The sequence below is a fragment of the Eretmochelys imbricata genome, chromosome 1 (assembly GCF_965152235.1).
Source record: "Eretmochelys imbricata isolate rEreImb1 chromosome 1, rEreImb1.hap1, whole genome shotgun sequence".
NCBI classification, from domain to species: Eukaryota; Metazoa; Chordata; order Testudines; family Cheloniidae; genus Eretmochelys; species Eretmochelys imbricata.
The window spans coordinates 346561203-346582378 of NC_135572.1; the positions used below are offsets into that span (position 1 = coordinate 346561203).

General features: G+C 42.7%; 1 protein-coding gene across 4 annotated transcripts in view; it reads left to right on the top strand.

Annotated features, from left to right (window-relative positions):
• The window catches only part of USP6NL (USP6 N-terminal like), a 214965-nt gene that overhangs the window by 106325 nt on the left and 87464 nt on the right, over window positions 1-21176 (top strand). The window lies entirely within an intron of this gene.

Consider the following 21176-nt stretch of genomic DNA (forward strand, 5'->3'; position numbering starts at 1 on the left):
TGTCTCTCTAAAATTAAAATTGTAATATACATATAAAATAGTTGAAAAGTGAAGATCAGAAGTTTTGAAGCCCTAGAGAGGGAAGCTTCTTTTTATGTTTTTACTAATTTTTCCATCTTTTTCATTTTAAAAAGTGTAGGAAATTCCATACAAAATTCTACACTAATAAAGGAAGATCATGACTCTGCAAAAACATATGCCTATGGTTCAGGTTATTCACTGACTAGTCCCATTAAAGTTATTGGGACTGTTCATATTGTGTAAAGTTAAGCTTGAGCATAAGTCTTTGCAGGGATGGGGCCTAAAATTTCATAATTAAGCACTCAAAATCAGGAAATGCCAGAATCCAGATTGTGTGCACTCCTGGTGCATTCCAATATAGACTTGATCACATACTATTTATTAAAAAAATAAATTAAAATACAGGATTAAATTGTAGTATGTGATATTGTAAGTAAAGACCAGTATAACAAATGTACAAAAGGAGGCAGAGGGAAGATTGGTATTTCTTCACTTTTCTGTATACAGTAACACAGTCATGACAGTCTGTTAACATTGTCAGTTAACATTGACTTCATAGAGGACTGGATCAGGACATAAATAAGCCTCAAGACCTGGAAATGTCTGTACCAAAGCTGCCTGTGTTCCATTAGTGCCTTTAGATGGATGTAAGAGTATATTATTAGAAGACCAATTTACAGATATTGAACAGCACTGAATGATTTGCTAACCTTTCTACTAGCCAGTCAGGATTCTTCAGCATTTTTAGGCCATGTCTACACTACAAACTGTGGTGGATGCAAGTTATGTTGGCATACAGCCACTGAAGATTTTATATCGCTTGGGCTTTTGCATACTTGGCTGCTTGTGTCGGTGCTGGTGTACTCACCAGGGGTGCTTGTGTCAATGCAAACTGTGGTGCATCATGGGTAAATGTCCCAGTGTGCCACATACCACCATTGGGTACAGTGCTTTTTGGGAAATTTTTTCCATGTGTTGTGGGATAGAAATGACTTGCCCAGGAATTTCTGGGAGCTAGGGGTCAAGTTCCAAGCATGCAGCTTTTTCCATCTCAGAATACCATTCATATTCCATAATTTTCGTGCCTTTAAAAAAAAAAATCCCACAAATCCACATGGCACTTTTCTGTCTCTGCAATCTCTGACAGAAGCATGGAGCCCACAGAGCTTTGCAGTATTCTCGTGAACATTGAAAATACAGGATTCATGATTCTCCTGTGTTTGCAGACCTGCAGAATGTACTGCAATAATGAGGGATGTGAGGATTTCTTCTAGGCCAATTTGCTGAGGGACATAGAGACAAACAATTCAAGGCTATTGGTGGTGTTCCTGGAGCAGCTGCAAACCAGTCCGTACATGGCACTTCACTGAGAAACAAGCACTGACTGGTTCTCCATGCAGTCAGTCATATTGCCCCACCAAGCCCTTTGTTCACGGTCTGACGCAGCACTGGTTTATGGGATCTCACAGAATGTGTCCTCCCTAATCCTCTTCTTTCTCTTCCTCCTCAGTGTTCTGCATAGGTTGACCATAGCTCTATGCTGTTCAGGATGTGGTTTCACTGTGTCGCTGTAGCAGGGTATTTGTCAGCTGGAGACAAATTTGAGCATAGGCACATGCACAAATAAGTTCATGTAGGTGACTTATGTCAACCTAACTTTATAGCATGGACTAGACCTTAGCGTTTCATGGAAAATTTGTCCAACAGTGTTAAAAAAAAAAAAAAAAATAGTTCAGAAATTGGGAAGTCTAGATGGTTTGCTGGCTGGTGAAGACATTATTTAAAAGACCTAATAAATATGTTCTCATAGCATTCTTCCTCACTTCCTGACCATACTGTTCTATGTTGTTACAAGCTGTTAATTAGCTGTCAAATTTTGCCTTGGGGGTGGTTTTGCTTCATTAGTGGTGGGTGAATTGCTTCATTATTCCAGAGTTGGGTGAATTGATTCTTGCATATCTGGTTTATAAAGTGTTTTTGAGTCAAGTGGGATGAAAGATGGTGTACTTTATAAACTACTATTGTTACATTGCATGTATTTTGGGTAAAAAAGAGAAACACACATACATGGGGGGCGCGAAAGAAAAATTATTTCTTGTTGCTTTCCTAGGGCCTAGATCAAAGATCACTGAGGTAATGGAAAAAGTTTCCCATTGACTTTAAGAAGAGCTGAATCAAACTGCTGGAAATTTACAAACAGATTCTACAGTTAGGCATCGCTTATGAACTACTCCTTTAAGTTGATTGTTAATGCTTGCTACGTGAATAACCCTCTCTTTCTTGACTAACTTCTGAAGGTCACTCAACCCCTCACTTCTACTATAATTCTTTTTTCTGTTCAGCTAGTCAGTGTTCTGGAAACTCAGATCTCATGACCCTAGTCCTGTATCTTAATCATTAATGTCAATATTGAGGAGGAAATATGATCTATTAATTGGTACATAGTACTGTACAAAATCCAGTCCCTGTGTACTCAACTCTCTGGGATGGAAATTGAAAGATTTATAATACACAAAGACTGTATAAATTAGCAAAGATCTTAGGTCTGTGTAATTTGTGAAGAGACCTAGTATCTGTCTACTTATGCATTAATCCTTGAGAATGAAAGTTCACTTGAGTGCCATCCCTGCAGCTCCATGATTCTCGAACCTAGAACTCATTCTAGATGACATTTATGTTATTCTGAGATGTGCCATACTGCCCAAAGAAGAATATACTCAAAACAGGAATGTCAAACTCCCTTTGTGGGAAAGCCAATTTACACTGGGTTCGCTTTTTAATTGTGGTCACGGTCTTGTATCTTTTGCAGTACTGAAGCATCAGAATTTATCCCTTTGCCAAAGAATTGTGATTCAGGTTGTAAGCTTTCATATAAGGAAAAAAATAACTCTAGCTTTATGGTTGTAAAGATAACCTTGAAAATATGTACAGTGTAGTCATAATGCAGTTTATAGAAAGCCTGTAACAATGGCCCCAAGAGATGTGAACTGCCCCATTCTTTTCAATTTGCCGTTAACTCTGAAATCTAAAGGTAACAAAAGTCTGCATTAACAATTTCACTGGTTGATAGTTTTATGGGAACAAGCTTATCTGAAGGTTTTTGTCTTCCCAACTGTTCCTTACCCAGTTTAAAGACTGACTTTTTCTGACAGCATTTATAATGTCCTTGAATTGTGAAATAAAAAAAATGTAGAATATAGAAAATTGGAAATGTGGGGAAGTGTAAAATTCAACGAGACATCAAAATAAAAAATATAGGGAAATCTGTAGTGATTGTATATTTAATCTTCATTTTATTTAAAACTTAAAAGTTTAAACTGCTGCAGAATTTCTGTCTGATGCAGAGAAATGCGCAGAATGTAGGGAACTTATCACAAGATTAGGTCTCACGAGTAACAGACTTCAGTGGGCCTTGATTATCATCCATAGTTTGTATTTTTCATTCCTCCTCCTCATTAGAAGTCTGCATCCTGTTTGTATCATCCTTTGGTGGCTCTGTGGATGTACACCTTCGACTGAGCTGGCTGCTGATGGGCAGAAAAGTTTAAGAATAAAGACTTGGAGACTTGATCTATTTGGGCGAAAAATTTATTAGTCTTCCAGCCTTCAGTTGAGAGGGGCCAATCACCAAGACCTCCTTGGCTGCTACGACTACAACATGTGACAGACCATGGCCAAATTAAAGGTCTCGTTGCCCAAAGGGTCCAGGAAAGAGTTCTGGGTGATCCTTGAAGAGGGCATGGGGGTGGCCAGAGCAGCCTTCCCAGCAGCTTCGGGCACGGCAGACTCTGCACCTTGCACCATGGCCTTGGCCATTTTGATACTGAGGACATCCTGGCTGCTCTTCTCGGGTCTGTCGACTGAGGGTAAGCAGTCGATGCATGAACTCGCCTTCGAGGGCCAGGCCCTGTTTGCAGAACAGATGGACAGTAAGCTGCGTGGACTGAAAGACTCAAGCACTACCCTGAAAATTTTAGGGCTGTATGTCCCCAGTCCAGCCCGTAAGCGGTTCAAACTGTAGCTATCTCAGGATCAAGGGAGCCAACCCCAGCAGGAGCTGCCCCATAAGAAGAGTAGAGGCTACAAGTGCTGTCCGAGCCACCCGTCTCCACCCTCTGCCCAATTGGGCCCAACCTGCAATAAGCAGGAGGGCAAGCAGGTGATTTGAGGGTGCGCTCGAGGGCAACCTACCAGACTATACCCCGGCTCCGTCTTTCCTGCTGTTTTCCGACTGCCTTTCTTTTTTCCTCCGCACATGGACCACTGTAACTTTGGACTGCTGCGTCCTCAATACTGTAGTGCAGGGTTACACCCTCCAGTTTCTTTCTACCCCGCAACCCCTTTCCCAGTCCCTCTTCAGGGACCCCTCTCACGAGAGTCTTCTTATGCAGGAAGTAGAAGGGTTGCTGCAGCTGGGTGCAGTCGAAAAGGTTCCTCGTGAGTACAGGAACAAGGAGTTCTATGCCCGGTACTTTTTAATCCCAAAAGCTAAGGGCGGTCTACGGCCCAGCCTGGACCTGCAAGATCTCAACTAATACCTAAAGAAGCTGAAGTTCCCTGGCCTCCATCATCCCTGCCCTGGATCCGGGGACTGGTATGTTGCCCTCGACTTGAAGGACGCATATTTCCACATAGCGATCTTTCAAGGTCACAGACGCTTCCTACGTTTCATGGTGGGACCCAACCACTATCAGTTCGCGGTCTTCCCATTCGGTCTTGCGACAGCACTGAGGGTGTTCACCAAGTGCATGTCAGTAGTAGCTGCTTAACTCAGACATTGAGGTATCTAGATCTGCCTGTACCTTGACGACTGGCTCGTCAAAGGCCGCTCCAGGTCCCAAGTTCAGAGGAATGTTGCGGTGCTGCAGGCCATGTGCCCATCCCTGGTCTAGCTGGTAAATGGCAAAAAGTCGACGGTTCGTTCTGGTGTAGAGGATTGAGTTCAGCGGTGCTCGACTCCATCTGCACCAGAACATTTCTACTGCAGGAGAGGTTCCAAGCATTGGTGGACTGGGGTTGCATTCCCCTGACCACGACCGGGTTTGCCTGCACCTGCTGGGCCACATGGCAGCATGTACATATGTCGGCCATGCCAGGCTCCAGATGTGGCTCTTACAGCAGTGGCTAGCGACAGTCTATTCCCAGTCCAGAGGTCACCTGGAAAAGATCATTACCATCCCACCGACGACACTTACCTCGCTGCAATGGTGGACCCGACCCCAGGGTGGTCCTGGAATGGAGTTCCATTCGATGACCTTCGTCACTCCATCGATTGATATGGGACACCTCAGACCTAGGCTGGGGAGCGCATCTCAGCAATCTCCAGACCCAGGGCATGTGATTCCCAGAGGAGATGACATTGCACATAAACGTCAAGGAAATCAGAGTGGTACGTTTGGCCTGCAGAGTCTTTCTACCGCACCTGGCAGGCAAGGTGGTGAGAGTGGGGATGGACAATACGGCCTGGATGTTCTACATCAACAGGCAAGAGGGGAGCACACTCGTTGGCCCTTTGGCAAGAGGCACTCCGACTGTGGCATTTCTGCATCAACCACGCAATCCAGCTGGAGGCCTGTCACCTCCCCGGCATAAGGAATACGCTATCAGATTGCCTCAGCAGATTATTTTCCTCTTACCACAAGTGGTCGCTCCATCCGGAGGTAGCATGGACCCTCTTCCAGAGGTGGGGAACTCCCCAAGTGGACCTGGTCACATCCAGACAGAACAGGAAATGTCATTGCTTTGGTTCCCTACAAGGTCTGGGCAAAGACTCCCTGTCCGACTCCTTCCTCTTGTCATGGTCAAGGGGTCTGATGTATGCGTTCCTGCCAATTCCGCTCATCAATAGAGTCCTGTCAAAGGTCAAGGGAGACAAGGCCCAAGTCATACTGGTTGCCTCAGCCCCTTCCTGACCGACTGGATCTGCTCTCGCAGGATCACAGGCCATCTCCTACACCCCAGCCTCACCCCCCTCCACCTCATGGCATGGATGCTGCATGGTTGAACTTGGAGGAACCGGCCTGCTCTAACAAGGTCCAGCACATTCTCTTGGAAAGCAGGAAGCCTTCCAGGAGAGCCTTCCAGTACCTAGCCAAATGGATGAGGTTCTCCCACTGGACATCTGAGTATAGCGTCTCTCCAATGCACTCCTCTTTACAATTTATCTAAGATTACCTGCTCCATCTTAAGAACCAGGGGCTGGCCTTCTTCCATCAGAATGGACCTTGGTGGCTATCTCCACTTTTCATCTGCCAATCCAAGCTCAGATGGTGTTTTCACACAACATGTTGGTCTGATTCCTGAGGGGGCTTGAGAGACTCTTACCACTGGCCCGGGCTCCTGTCGTGCAGTGGGACCTTAACTTGGTTCTTTCTAGGCTCACGTGCCCACCCTTTGAGCCGATGGGCTCCTGCTCCCTCTCCCACCTGTCATGGAAGGTCGCTCCTTGTGGCGTTAATATCCATGAGACCAGTGTCAGAGCTTAAAGCCCTGACATTGGAGCCTCCATATACGGTGTTCTACAAGGACAACAAAAATAGTACAAAAGTGAGATTTCATTTCAAGGTGAATTCCTAACCTTGATATTAACTGTAATTTAAAACCACAGTGAAATATGAATTGTGAAACTTTGGTCAGTTCCAATGATTATTACAGTGGTAATTTGTTGTTTACAGTGTCTAATACTGCCTGTATCTAATGCATACTATTTCATTTTTAATAATTACTGCCTCAGGAAAACTATTCAAATTATTCACATTAATGTTATTTTCCGTTTTGTAATTCTTTTGATGAATTTTGGATGTACTATTGAAATTGCTGGATATTGAAAAGAAATTGGTGTGGCCCAGTTATTAAAATGTTTTTTAAAAATGAATGGTCAAAATAAATTGCTGGTAAATTGAGGCAATAGGGGCCATAAATGGGGCAGTGTTCTCAGAGAAGTACAAGGCAGTACAGTAATAGGGATTAACAGTATGATATTAATAAAGGGAAATTTTTAAGCTGAATATCCGGAAAAGCCTGCTGACAGATATACTAGGTTGCAGAATAGACTCCAGGGGAAGTGGTAAAAGAAATAGTCACAGATTGAAATGCCTTCAAGCTGTATGGAAACTGTTTCAAAACACTGTAATAGAGACTCAAACTAAACTTATACCCCAAATAAAAATAAAAAAAATTAAACCAAAACAGAAAGAGGACCCTCCCCCTCAAACCACCGTGGCTAAACAGCAGAGTAAAAGGCAGTTAAAAGCAAAAAGGCATCCTTTAAAAATTGGAAGTCATATCCTAGTGAAGAGAATAGAAAGGAGCATAAACTCTGGCAAATCAAGTGTAAAAATATAAGTAGTCAGGCCAAAAAAGAATTTGAAGAGAAACTAGCAAAAAATATAAACTAACAGCAATTTTTTTTAAGTTTATCAGCAGCCAAACAATCTGTGGGGCCACTGTACAATCAAGGTGCTAAAGGAGCACTCAGAGAAAACAAGGCTGTTGTGGAGAAGCTAAATGTATTGCATCGGTTTTAATTGCAGAGAGTGAGGAAGATTCTCCTACTAGACCGATTCATTTTAGGAGACAAATCTGAGGAACTGTTCCAGATTGAGGTGCCAGTAGAGGAGTTTTTGGAACAAATTGAAAAATTAAACAGTAAGAAGTCATCAAGAGCAGATGGTATTCACCCTAAAGTTCTGAAGGAACTCAAATATGAAATTGAAGAGCTACTAACTGTGGAATGTAAGCTATCGCTTAAGTCGACCTCGGTACCAGATGACTGGAGGATAGCTAATGTAACTTTTTTTTTTTAAATAAAAAGGTTCCAAAAGTGACCCTGGCAATTACAGGATGGTAAGCATAACTTAAGCACCAGGTAAATGGGTAGAAACTACAGTAAAGAACAGAATTATCACACATGTAAGACAAGAGCAATGTGACTTTTTTAAAGGGAAATCATGCCTCACCAGAGTATTAGAATTCTTTGAGTTTGTCAACGAGCATGTGGACAAGGGTGATCCAGTGGATATATTGTACTTGAACTTTCAGAAAGTCTTTGACAAGGTCTTTCACCAAAGGCTCTTAAGGAAACTTAAGCAGTCATGGGATCAGAGGCAAGGTCCTCTCATGGATCAGTAACTGGTTACAAGATTGAAAACAAAGAGTAGGAATAAATGGTAATTTTCACCATGGAGAAAGGTAAATAGCAGGGTCTCTCAAGGGCCCGCACTGGGACCTTTGCTATGCAACATATTAATAAATAATCTGGAAAAAAGGATAAATAGTGAGGTGGCAAAAATCACAGAGGTTACAAAATCAATGTGCAGTGGCAGTCAAAAAAGCTAACAGTATGCTAGGAACCATTAGGAAAGGGATGTATTATATTTTCTGTTGTCTTATCTCAGTATATAAATCCATGGTCCCTCATACTGAATACTGCATAAGTTCTGGTTGCCCTAGCTCAGTTAGAATTGGCAAAGATACAGAGAAGAGCAACAAAAATTATGAAGGGCATGGACCATATGAGGAGAGTGTGATATACTGCAGCAGAATCCAGACTAGGGTGGGGCTGTCACCCCTGCCTTGCAACCTTGGATGCCTTACAATGCCTTGCTGTATAGCTCCCACCTGGGCTGCTCACAAACTTCGTTCCAGCATGCAAGCCACACCCTGAGTGTTTGTGTGAAACTTCAGCCTGCCAGTTATACTGCCGGGTGACCCCAGCCCCACCTCCTCCTCCGCCTCCTCCCCTGAGTGTGCCACATTCCCGCTCCTCCCCTTCCCTCCTGGAGCTTGCTAGAGCTGTTTGGTGGCAGCAAGCGCTGGGAGGTAGGCGGAGGAGCTGGGACGCAGCATGCTCAGGGGCAGAGGCGGAGGAGGAGGTGAGGGGGGACGGGAAGCTTGGCTGCTGGTGGGTGTAGAGCACCCACTAATTTTTCCCTCTGGGTGCTCCAGCCCCGGGAGCACCCACGGAGTCGGCACCTATGATCTCCAGGACAGCACTGCAAGCTTCTGTACGTTCTGCAGATACAGCAGCACTATCTACTGCCTCTACGATCGTAATGAGAAGGGCATCTTGGCTGCATCTCTCTGGCTTCCCCAAGGAGGTACAAGGAACAGTGGAGGATCTGCCTTGGGAAGACCCCAAACTTTTCGGGGCCAAAATGGATGAGTTTCTGTATACCCTCAAGGACTTGAGGGTGACTCTGAAGTCCCTGTGTATCTCCTAGGACAAAAAGACGACAAGGCAGATATTACAACCCTCAAAGATTCCGGTCCACACCATATACGCAGACACACAGGTAATATGAGCTACGAGGCCAGAAACGGTGGCCCCCAAGGAGATGACAGCCTTCAAATCAATCTACCATGTCTCATCAACTAGCCACCAGCAAGTGTTTTCAAACTTTCATATCGTGGACTTTGCCTTAATATAGAGAGTTTATCTTGTTGATGCTTCCTCTTCCATTTACAATGCATGGGTAAGTAATTTTAGGAAAGAATTTAAGGTGAAATCCTGGTTACTTTGAAGTCAATGGCAGAACTTCTGTTGATGTCCTTGGAGCCAGGATTTTACCTTTATTATTTTAGCTGATTTATTAATGAATTTTAGCAGCTGGAAACAAGAACCATGTGACCAGCCTATTGTTTGTGGAGCACTAGCAAGTACTATGAAGATCACTATTGGAGTCTGATGATTTTTACATCCTACAATGCATGTAGTGGGAGCAGTTTGAAGAATGCCTGATTTTAAAGGTCTGATGACTGATTTGTATGCCATTTGGAACTTGCTGAATTCCTTAATTGTTCATTTTTCAAGCCTTCGTGCTTGTTTTTATTGAGAGGTAAAATATTTGTTCAGAAGCGGAAACATTTTATTTTTGATGTTAGCAGAACTCCAGTGAAGAACGTCTTCTGTCTTAACTCTTTCTTACTAAGATCTTTGTTGTGTTCAAATTCACACATCACCTTCCTGTTAGCTAGCTGGAGTTCCGTTTGCAAGTTGTATTTTAAAACTACAGTAAGGCAATATTAAGGTTGGACAGTTAAGCATTCAGAGTCAAGAAATGTCAAAATTAAAGTGGAACACACAACCCCAACTTTATCCCCTTGTGCAAATACATTTTAGTATAGTCTTTACATGAGCCCCTACTGTTGCTCACACAAAACAATGCATCATTATAGTGGACTGCCAGGTATACCTATCGTTAAGGTTTATACTACCTCTTCCGCATCCTCTGATAGGTGTGTGTAACACCTTGTACAATTTTTCCTACTTGTGTCCTTACTTCAGTGCCTTAAGCTGGGATTTTCAAAGGAGCCTATACGTCCAATATTTGCATGTCTCGTGTGCAACTACATCTTTCTAGAGCTAGTGCATGTTCCCAAAACATAGGACAGATGTAGGAGAGGCAGCATTTGGTGGCCCTGAAGATCAGTGGCTTTTGCATAAGGTGACACCTGCACTTCCTAACCTTCAGGCTATTCAGCATCGGGGGAGAACTAAAGACTAATATGAATACAGCAGCCTCAGCAGCTTCCTAGGGTGGAAGGGGCATAGCCTGTTGATAAGCTTTTGCTGTAGGACAGCAAAAAGCACACTTCCTTGCTTATTTCTCCAATCAGGCATGTCCCTGGCAACATGCAGCCAGAGCCTTCACACTCCTCCATATGGAAATCACCAAGTCACTGAAATATGACCTTAAGAAGAGCTCTGGGTCAGCTTGAAATCTTGTCTCACCCACACAAATTGGTCCAATAAAAGATATTCACTCACCTACCAAATCACTGAAAGACATCCTCTTGCAAGATTAAGCAGCCTCAGTCATCTGAAGTATGCTTGGATACTTTATTTGGCACCAGTCAGAGCTAATTACTTTAGTTGCTCATCTGGTATACAGTGATTAAGCAATAGGTCTCAAATTCTACACCTGTATTTCCTTTGTTTAATCAGCTACGGAGATCTATATTATCCACTGCAGAATTGTGTATATCTTTGTATCCTCTTTCTGTAGCTCTATCATCTGTGAAGGATGTGTAGTATTTTTTTTTTTAAGAGAGCTGCCAAAGGCAACAACTACTTGGAATTCTGGGATAGATATTGGTCAAGACTTGACTCTCAAAATCTGTTGGTCAAAAATATACTGTAACAATATGAAGATTTCTCTATCAATTTACAGTTTTTAAAAAGAAAACTATCAAGACAAGTAATAATAAACTTAATCTTACCTGCTTTAAGCGTCCCTTAACTTGTTTTTTTCCTCACCCCATCTCTCACTTTGTTGCTGTCACCCATTGTCATGTCTGAAATTGGAGTATAACGCTGCAGGGCAGAGACCACTATATTTGTTCTGCAAGCATGGGTGGCGGGTGAACTCCCCCCTTGGGGAGGCTAACCCCCTGGCCCTGGCCCTGCCCCTTCTGCCCAAGGCCCCGCCCCCACCTGCTGGAGCCCCAAACCCCCCTCTTGCCATGACCAGAGCCCCGAGTGCCCCATGGCCGGAGGAGTCCCAGCCCAAGCTGGCCCGAGCCCTGAGCTCCAGGTTGCTGGCTTCATGGGAGAGGGGGACTGAGGGCGGGGCCACAGCATGGGTTAGGGGAGGCTTAGCCTACCCTGGCCTTCAGTACCTGCCGCCCATGACTGCAAGTAGCACCAAGGTGTTGGAGTCAAGCATTGTTTGGGGCTGATTCTGGAAAGTGCACATTTGTACAAACTTTTTTTAAAATTAGAAGTCTATCATTTGGTATTGGAACATTGAAATTTAGGTCCTTGGACCAGTTTCTCAGCTTTTGTAAACTGAGGCAGCTCTATTTAGTTCAAGTATTGATTTCAGTGGAGCTGCACCAGTTTACAACAGCTGAGCTTTTGGCTCATAGTTTTATTCTCTTTATTCTAAGAGTCTGTTAAAATACTGAACATGTTTCAGAATAGTTTGCTAATGCTGGAGATTATTGCTTTGCCTGGGGCATACATCAGGCAGCAGAGATCAGTACTTTTTCTCTCACTAAGAGACTGATGTGTACCCATTTTTTTCCCCATCAAACTGTATTCTTTATGTGTGTTGAATTTTTATTAGTTGCCTAATGCATTTTTGCAGCAGGCGGCAAAAATGAAAATAATGAAGCAAAAAAATGGATTTCAATCAAGAACTGTTAGATACTCCATTAAATGCCTCCAAATGAAGGCATTGATTTTTTTTTTTTTAATCTAGCTATGTAATGTTAGTAGGAAACATTTGATAAGCATAATGTTGGTTTTTTTCTTCTTCTTTTCATTTCAGTTTATTTATGCATTGGCCTTGTTGGAATATTGTCTTTAGTCCCTAAAACATTAGTTCCTTTTAATACCATCGCTCCATCATTTATACATTCCCAAGATCACTTCTACATAGCTCAGAATAACACCATGGCTTCCAAAAGCAGTCATGGACCTGGGTCCTGCAAACCCTTATTCATGCAGCTGGTCTCACTGACTTGAATTTGGATGTCAAACATGTTTTGTGTGTTATAGTGAGGCATATAAAAGTAGTAGAGATTTACAGGAGAATATAAATTGAAGATGAAAACCAGGCTGCTGCAGCTTTGCATTGAGTAATATTAAAAATGGAAGTACTGTAACTTTAATTGATCTTGGAGGTAGAAATAAATAGAAAAACCCATACACCAAAGCTGTATTAACTTGGTGTACTAGGAAAGCTGTATTAACATTAAGTAAGGTTTTTGGAAAATGTGATAAAGCCATAGTTTATGGTGAGGCATAACCAATATCCTTCAATTCCTGGGCCCAGCCAGGCATTAATGAACTCAAGTGGCACCAAATTGTGCCTGTGTACTAAAAAATATCAGTGAAATGTTTGTTCTTTACAAAGATTAATTATGAATTCAAATCTTGTTACATTACTGGTATTTCTGCCTCGCATCCAGGCTTTCTGTCAGGGTTTTCCTCCTTCTCATCTGCATGTGAGGAAGGGTCAGGCCTGTCAGTCAAGATAGTGACTTGACTCCCACTTCTCTCGGGAGATCCGAGTAATCTCCGCCTCAGGCAAACAAATTTAGAGTTCAAAACTTAGTTTTTAATTTATTTTTGTAAATTCTCTTTGAGGCCTTGTATATGGGAGTTTGACTGGCAGAGATTTTATTTTCTTACGAAGTTTTTTTTTTACTCCTGAGAATAGGGAATTATTATCAAAGTTGTAACACAACCTTACATAGTGTACCATGAATTCTGCCTTACAATATGTGATGCATTTCCCTAGATTGATTCTACTCTCTGAAATTATGCATTGCTAATCAGCACTGGTGAAATTGTAGGGGAAGTGCTGTTAAATAGCAAATTCAGCTCCAATTAACCTTTTGGCCTTTATAACCTATTGTGCAGTCAAGCTTTTTTTAAAATGAGCATAGTGGAAGTTTTTTTCTTAGGTTAGTAATGCAAAGACAAAATAAATTTCAAGATTCATTTTACTAATACAAAAAAGATATTTTTGGTGATTTCAAAGGCATTCAGGAGTTTTTTAAAAAATATTTTTATTGCATATTTTAGAAGGATTAGAAAACATAACTAACAGTATAATATACAAATACTCTTGAAGATGTACAAGCTTCAGGTCACGAAACCATCTGTATCATTTTTCTTAATTATTATCATTCCTGTTTTAAAATTAAGCAGCAAGTCTGACTGAATTCTGAACTCTGGAGCATGCAGAATAATGTCACTCAGGGCATTTTCAAATTGTGCAAACCTCTGGATGTGATGATGGTGTTAGGATATGGATAACTTTGTATTTTAACAACCAATTATTTTTATTTAATATTGCATAACATAGCAATAGTGCACATGCTGTAAACTTCAGCCATGCCTCTTGTAGTACAGGACCCTGCTTTCCAAAATGGAGGATGAGCTTTGATCTGTACATCTACATTCTTATAGAATAATTACAGCTGCATCACACATCCTTTCCTTTTAATAAACAATTGTTTTAAGCTTCTGTGTTTGAAGATTCTGAATGCATATGGCACACGTCTTGCCTTTGCAGTAGTATTGCACCCATTTCTGAAATCAGCATTTTGTTGTAGACTGAAAGGTGGTGAGAAATGGGTGCTGCAAGGTGAATTCTAGTTCTGGCTACTTTGGAAAATTCTTTAATGGTCACTATTGCCCCTCCAAAAGCACCTTCTTTGTCAAGTTTGAGTCTGTTCCTAACCGTCTTGTGGATGATAGCTAGTATCTCTATGTCCAGTTCCTTCAGGATCAGAAGGATAGCATTCAGGACATTGTTCCACCTCTTTCTACTGTTATCTGTAGGGCCTACCAAATTCACGGTCCATTTTGGTCAATTTCACGGTCATCAGATTTTAAAAGGCGGTAAATTTAACGATTTCAGCTATTTAAATCTGAAACTTCACGGTATTGTAATTGTAGGGTTACTGACCCAAAAAGGAGTTGTGGGAGAGGTCGCAATGTTATTGGGAGGGGGGGTTGCAGTACGGCTACTCTTACTTCTGCGCGGCTGCTGGCGGTGGCACTGCCTTCAGAGCTGAGCAGCTGGAGAGCGGCGGCTTCTGGCCAGGAGCCCAGCTCTGAAGGCAGAGCCACTGCCAGCAACAGTGCAAAAGTAGGGGTAGCACGGTATGGTATGCCGCCCAGCACTCAAGTCAGCACAGAAGTAAGGGTGGCAATACCGTGACCCCTTAAAATAACCTTGTGACCCGCCTGCAACTTCCTTTTTGGTCAGGACCCCTAATTTGAGAAATGTTGCCCCCCCCCCAACGAAACCTGTATAGTATAGGGTAAAAGCACACAAAATACAAAATTTCATGGGTGGGGAGACGAGATTCCATGGTCTGTGACACGTTTTTCATGGCCGTGAATTTGGTAGGGCCCTAGTTATCTGCCTACCTTAAGTGAGAAGGAAAATCTGTGTCTCAGGATGGATTTTCCTTATGTTTTCTTCTTATGGTATCCTCAATAACTTTGTGTAGCATTTCTTCACTCATTACATAAAGTCTGAAACAGCAGATGGATACAGACAGGACAGTACAAAGCCATATTGCTGATAAGCATTGGTCATACACACCAGCAGTCTAACTGTTGTCAAGTTTTGTGTAGCGTCATGGCAACAAAGAGTTTTGAGGAGGGACTTAAAGGTGGATATGCACAGCACTGACCCATGTTACCCATTACTTATTTGGGAGGCATTCTCCATAAATATCCACAAAGCTACCTCCTTACCCACCTCCAAATTAGTTTTGTTATACAAAAGGATATCTTGGTTTTTGTTCTGAGCTCAGCACTGGACTTAAAATAATGGTGTGTGTGTGTGTGGGAAAGAAACACAAACAAAATTAACATTTAGATGTACTCTATATAAGGGTAGAACAATTTAAAGATGGGGCTGAACAAATGTAAAATTAATGCATTGTTTTATTCCTATTTGTAAAAGTAATTGGTATCTTCTGGTTCATTTTAAAGGTCTGTTTTTATTTTCTGACACATTCTGTTTACAATAATTTAATGCAGTGATAAATATCAAAACTCATCCCATGTAAGATTTGATATGATAAACTCTGATTTATACTAGTAGTTTTAGTTACCTTATGTATGACAATGTCAGTTAATTCTTTAATGGAGATGAGCAGCTCTAGAATATTTTGTTATTGGCTCATTTCACATTATAGGACATCGGTTTGAAAGCTATTAGGAAAGGGTGACATGTTTGCATACACAAAACAAGAATATATCCTACTGCTAAATATCATAGTATTTTTATACTAAGTATCACTCTTTTGACGACTTTTGTGTGTCATAGATCTTTTTCTCTTTTATCTTTTTGATTCTATTAGATAACTTAGTCAATATGTCTGACGATGCAGGCATTTTTCCCTAAGGTATAATTACTAATATTTTGTCCAGCCATGATGTAAAAGTCCTAAATATTGGAAATTCTGCTTTTTCTCTTTGGCTAGGTATACCACAGCCCAATATATAGCTCAGTCTAAGGATGTTTTTCCTCATATATTTAATTTTTTTATCATATTTATGCTAGTTTTACCCTCATATACCACACTAAATAACTCATTTCCCACCTTTGTTTTTCCACCCATCAAATATTTGCAGACTTACATTGCTGCTGCTTCTAATCTCTTATCAAATCTGTGCATATTTAGCTCTCTGAAATTTTACTTCATGATCATATTGGTTGCTTGTGAAATCCCTCACTTTGTCATTCTTTTTGTTAATGTGAGGATCAGAATTGAACCTTCTGCTCTAGGTCTCCGCACAGACCTCAGAATTTCAGTCCAAAAGGTTAATGTTGTTCTTCGAGTGCTTGGTCATGTCGATTCCATTGTAGGTGTGTGTGCACTCACGTGCACAGTCATCAGAGATTTTTGCCTTTGCAGTATCTATAGGGTCGGCTGTAATGCCATGCTCATGCTTTGGTATACCAGGCACCACTGACCCTACGGCCTCTCAGTTCCTTCTTACCGCCCATGACGGTTAGTCAGAGCGCCTTGTCTTCCATTGCAAGAGCGTTAGCAGTTCTTACAGTCCATTGTTCTGTCTCCTTTATTTTCGGTTGATAGATACTTGGACCATTAAGTTAAGTGTTAGACTAGTAGTTAGAGTCCCATTAGTGACCCCCACGAGAGCTGTTTAAAATATTTGGGGGAGTTCCACAGAAAGGACAAGTGCAGGATCTACAAAAACGTTCACCCTCGAACTCAAAAGGAGCGGGATATCTGCTTGAGGGCCCTCCATGAAGGCTGTGCTTCGTCCTACCTCGGAGCCCTCTTGATTGGACTCCACGCCTGGCACCGTTCCCCTTCCCAGCCAGGGACTCACCTCTGACTCCTGAGAGTGGCGGGGGGTCCCGGCCCTTAGCAGGGTCATCTGTGCTCAAAGCGGGCCCAGCAGCCAAGTAGGTTGTCCGGCACCACAGAGGCCAAGCCATGTGATGGACCCGGCTAAGGCCCCTGCATCTACGGGCAAGCCAGTTATGGGACCACCCTCTAAAGCAGTGGAGTGTCCCCGATCCCCGGACCACATCACCGCAGCCTCGGTCCCCGGTTAGAAGAGACAGGTCCCTGATGCCAAGGTTTCCACCTACAAGGCACAGGACACCTGAGAGGCGCCCTCCAGATGGCCTGGGATGCTACGGACTCGTCGGTCAGGGTAGTCGCCTCTGTGTTGGTCACGAGGCACAGCTCCTGGTTACAATCCTCCCGACTGTCCCAGGAGATGCAGACTAGCCTTCAGGACCTCCCGTTCGAAGGAGCAGGGCTCTTTTCGGAGCTGACTGATGCACGGCTTCATGGCCTTAATACTACCATGCCACCCATCGTTCGTTGGACCTACGCACCCCTCAGCAGGCTAGAAAGTTTTGTTCTGTGCCCCACCTCCATTGAGGTCCTGGGGCATCCCCTGGTCTAGTTCCTACAGGAAGAAGGACAGAGACAAAGGATTTAAATGTCATTACCCTTCATCTTCTCATTCCTCTGCCCAGCCTGGTTCTTCTAGAGGCCAAGAAAGCCAGAAGCTGGCATTTTGAGGATGTGCCCCTGTCACTTCCCAGGATCCACCCCCCTGCTCTTTCCTCAATAGCCTGCGCCCCTTTTGGTCGGCCTGGTCATGGTTGACCTCAGACCATTGGGTGCTTGACATAAAATCTTCGGTCTGTACCCTGCAGTTCGTGGCCACCCCTCCCTACCACCCCCTTTCCCCATCCCTCTTCAGGGACTCTTCTCACGAGCAACTCCTTGTTCAAGAGGTTGAGAACCTCCTACGGCTGGGGGCGGTAAGGGAGGTCCCTCCAGACTTGAAGGGGAAAGGTTTCTACTCCCACTATTTCCTAATCCCAAAAGCAAAAGGGGGCCTCAGACCCATTCTGGACCTGTGCCACCTCAACAAGTCTCTCAAGAAGTTAGTTTTGCATGGTCTCTCTGGCCTCCATTATTCCCATCCTGGAGGTGGTACACCACCCTCAACTTGAAGGACACATATTTCCATTTTCCCAGGGCTCAGGCGCTTCCTCCTTTTTGTGCTGGGCCAGCGCCATTTCCAATTCACAGCGCTGCCATTTGGTGTCTCATCAGCCGCAAGAGTATTCACAAAGTGCATAGTGCCAGTGGCCGCTTACCTGAGGTGCCGAGGTATTCAAATTTTTGGTCGAGGGACCATCAACTCGAAGCAGAAGAAACAGTTACTTACTGTAACTGTCGTTCTTGGAGATATGATGCAAACCCACAACCCACCCTCCATTCCCTCTGCATTGGAGCCTAGCCTTCCTGGTGTGAAGGATCTGAGTGGGATTGGGGCCTTCTATCACTCTCCTGTAGCCATCTGGCCCAACCCTGTCACAGTATGTCTTTTGGAAATAGATATGTCCTCCTTTTCTGTAGTTTAGAACTTTGATTTTCAGCGTTCCGTATTTAAGCATTCCCTATCTCAATCTGGAGGGATGTTAGTGGTCTAAACATCAGTTTTGAAATGCCTATACTCCCTAGAACCATCAAGTTGAATCCTGAGAGAATAAATTCAGTCCTTCATATTTCTAAAACAGATAAACTATGTACCATACACAGAAGGTCTTTCAGAAACAGTCTAAAAAACCAGGATCTTGTCGACCATGCATGGACACTGAAGACCCTATAGCAACTTAGGTACAAGTAAAGATGTGATCTGGTGTTCCTGGCCAGTGTTCCCAGCCAGCGTTCCCCTACCTCCACACTGTGTGCTATTTGGCCTGGCTGTAGCCCTCTCTCCCAGACATGACTGCATTTCAGTATGCTATATATCAGTGAAGTTTATAAAGAGCTTTGGGATCCTTCAGAATGAAAGATGATATATAAATCCAATTATTACTACAATTTTATTCCTAAATTGGAGTATTCAAAATGTTCATTACATTTTTAAAGCCAATTCCTTTAGTATTGATTTGGTGCAGTGCACTCATACAGCAAACATGGTGCAACAGCTACACCGATTAAGCAGGTCCCTTTTCCCTTGGTAAAGTAACAGGGGTGGTTCCAGAACAATCAGGAATTTGCTGGAACCAATTAAGGCAGGCAGGCTAATTAGGACACCTGGAGCCAATTAAGAAGCTGCTAGAATCTATTAAGACAAGCAGGGTAATCAGGGCACCAGCCTAGCTGGTTTAAAAAGAACTTCACTTCAGTCTGTGAGGGGCACTCAAGGAGTGGAAACTGAGAGGGCATGCTGTTGGAGGACTATGGAGTACAAACGCTATCTGGCATCAGGAGGAAGGTCCTGTGGTGAGGATAGAGAAGGTGTTGGAAGGAGGCCAGGGGGAAGTAGCCCAGGGAGTTGCAGCTGTCACACAGCTGTTACAGGAAGCATGGTAGACAGCTGTGATCCATCGGGCCCTGGACTGGAACCCAGAGTAGAGGGTGGGCCTGGGTTCCTCCTGTCCCCCCACATTGGATACCAGAGGAGTTGACCTGGACTGTGGGTTCCACCAGAGGGGAAGGTCCCTGGCCTGTCCCCCGACACACTAGGTGGATCAGCAGAGACTGCTGGGATTGTTCTCCTTCCTTTTCCCCATGCTGGTCAGTGATGAGGTTAGCTGAGTGAACGGCAGGTTTGAGCCACTAGCAAAAGTGGCCAAACTCTGGGCTGCCATGAATCTCTGAGGCAAGCAAATCCACCAATAAGCACAGGGCCCACCAAGGCAGAGGAGGAACTCTGTCACAATACCTTGAACCAAATTGTGTACTGGCCTGTGCCAGTGGTGAATTTGGTCCTTTAGGGTTAAACAAACAAACTTTGAATTTGGAAGATCAGACAAACCTGATGACTGAATGGGGTGAAGTCTACTGTATTATTATGATTATTATTTATTAATAAAATATATACTATTATATTGTTTACATTGTGCTTTAAACTGTAACAGTGGAGCTGTATATGAGTTTGCTAAAGAGAGGCAGTAGGTTGTATTCAGTTATAGTCTAAGAATTCATACTCTTTCCTTTTGTTTTGAGACAGCAGCTTTTTTGACTTATTTCACTGGCACTGGAGCTTGCTAATTACTATATGCAGCTTATTGTAATAATGGCCAAACACATATATCTGTGGTTATAATGTTGTAAAGGGTTATAAAATATGCAAACAATTTTATATTAGACAACTTATGAGTAATGTGAGGGTCTCTGTATTTTGAAAGATGTATGAAACCCTGCACCAGCCCCTTACAGGCCATAATAAATTGAAAGATCTAATTTCATTCATCACTTCAAACCTAATAGAAATGTGCATTTGCCAGCAAAACTTTTGTATTGCTCAAAAATAAATATGGTTTCTTTGGTGTGATATAGTATTTTTCATGTGCACACTCTGCAAAGATGAACTAATCCTCAATGTTTCTATGAGGCAGGGAGGTGGTAGTATTCCAATTCTGTAGATGGGAATAAGTGACTTGGCCATTGCTACAGAGTAAGTCTGTGTCAGAGCCCAGATTAGAGCTCTGGAGTTCCTGGATCCCAGTCTTATGCCTAGACCAGTACACCACGCCCTTCTCTTTATGTATGTTTGGACAAAAAATACATCCAGGTGTAATGACCTTTAATTTCTGCCCATTTAAGCTGACTGTACAGTGCAATTCGGTGGATCCTTTTTACAGAGAATAAAAGACTTAAGCTTTTGCTGCTATTAAATCCTTATTCTAGATGTGTGTTAAATTTGTCATGGCTAAAGATTTTCTCCCTGGTTCTCTCTTTGAATATCAAGTAGCATGTCTTGAAGGTGTTTATATTAAAGCCTGATACTCTTTCCCTCCCTCTCCATATACCCCATATCCATATTACTATAACTATTTAAAGTTGTTTTCACAAGGTAGAAAATAGATGGAGGATAATATTTAATTTAGAAATTCACATTATTACTGGACAGTGTGCACTGATCTAAAAATAGAAGAATGCAACTTTAAACAGCTTTGAAAGACAAAAAAGCCACAAATTGGTATGCAAAAAAGAAGGTAATAATAAAATTAGGTTCAGTTATGACCACTATTTCCTTATCTCTGATCCTAACAAGTGGCTTCTTATATTCAAGTTTATTAGCCCCATTACTTACCAAACATATTGAGAAAAGGGGAGTTCACTGATTTTTATTTAATATCCTAAGGGATGAGGGAGCTCATCAGCTGTGT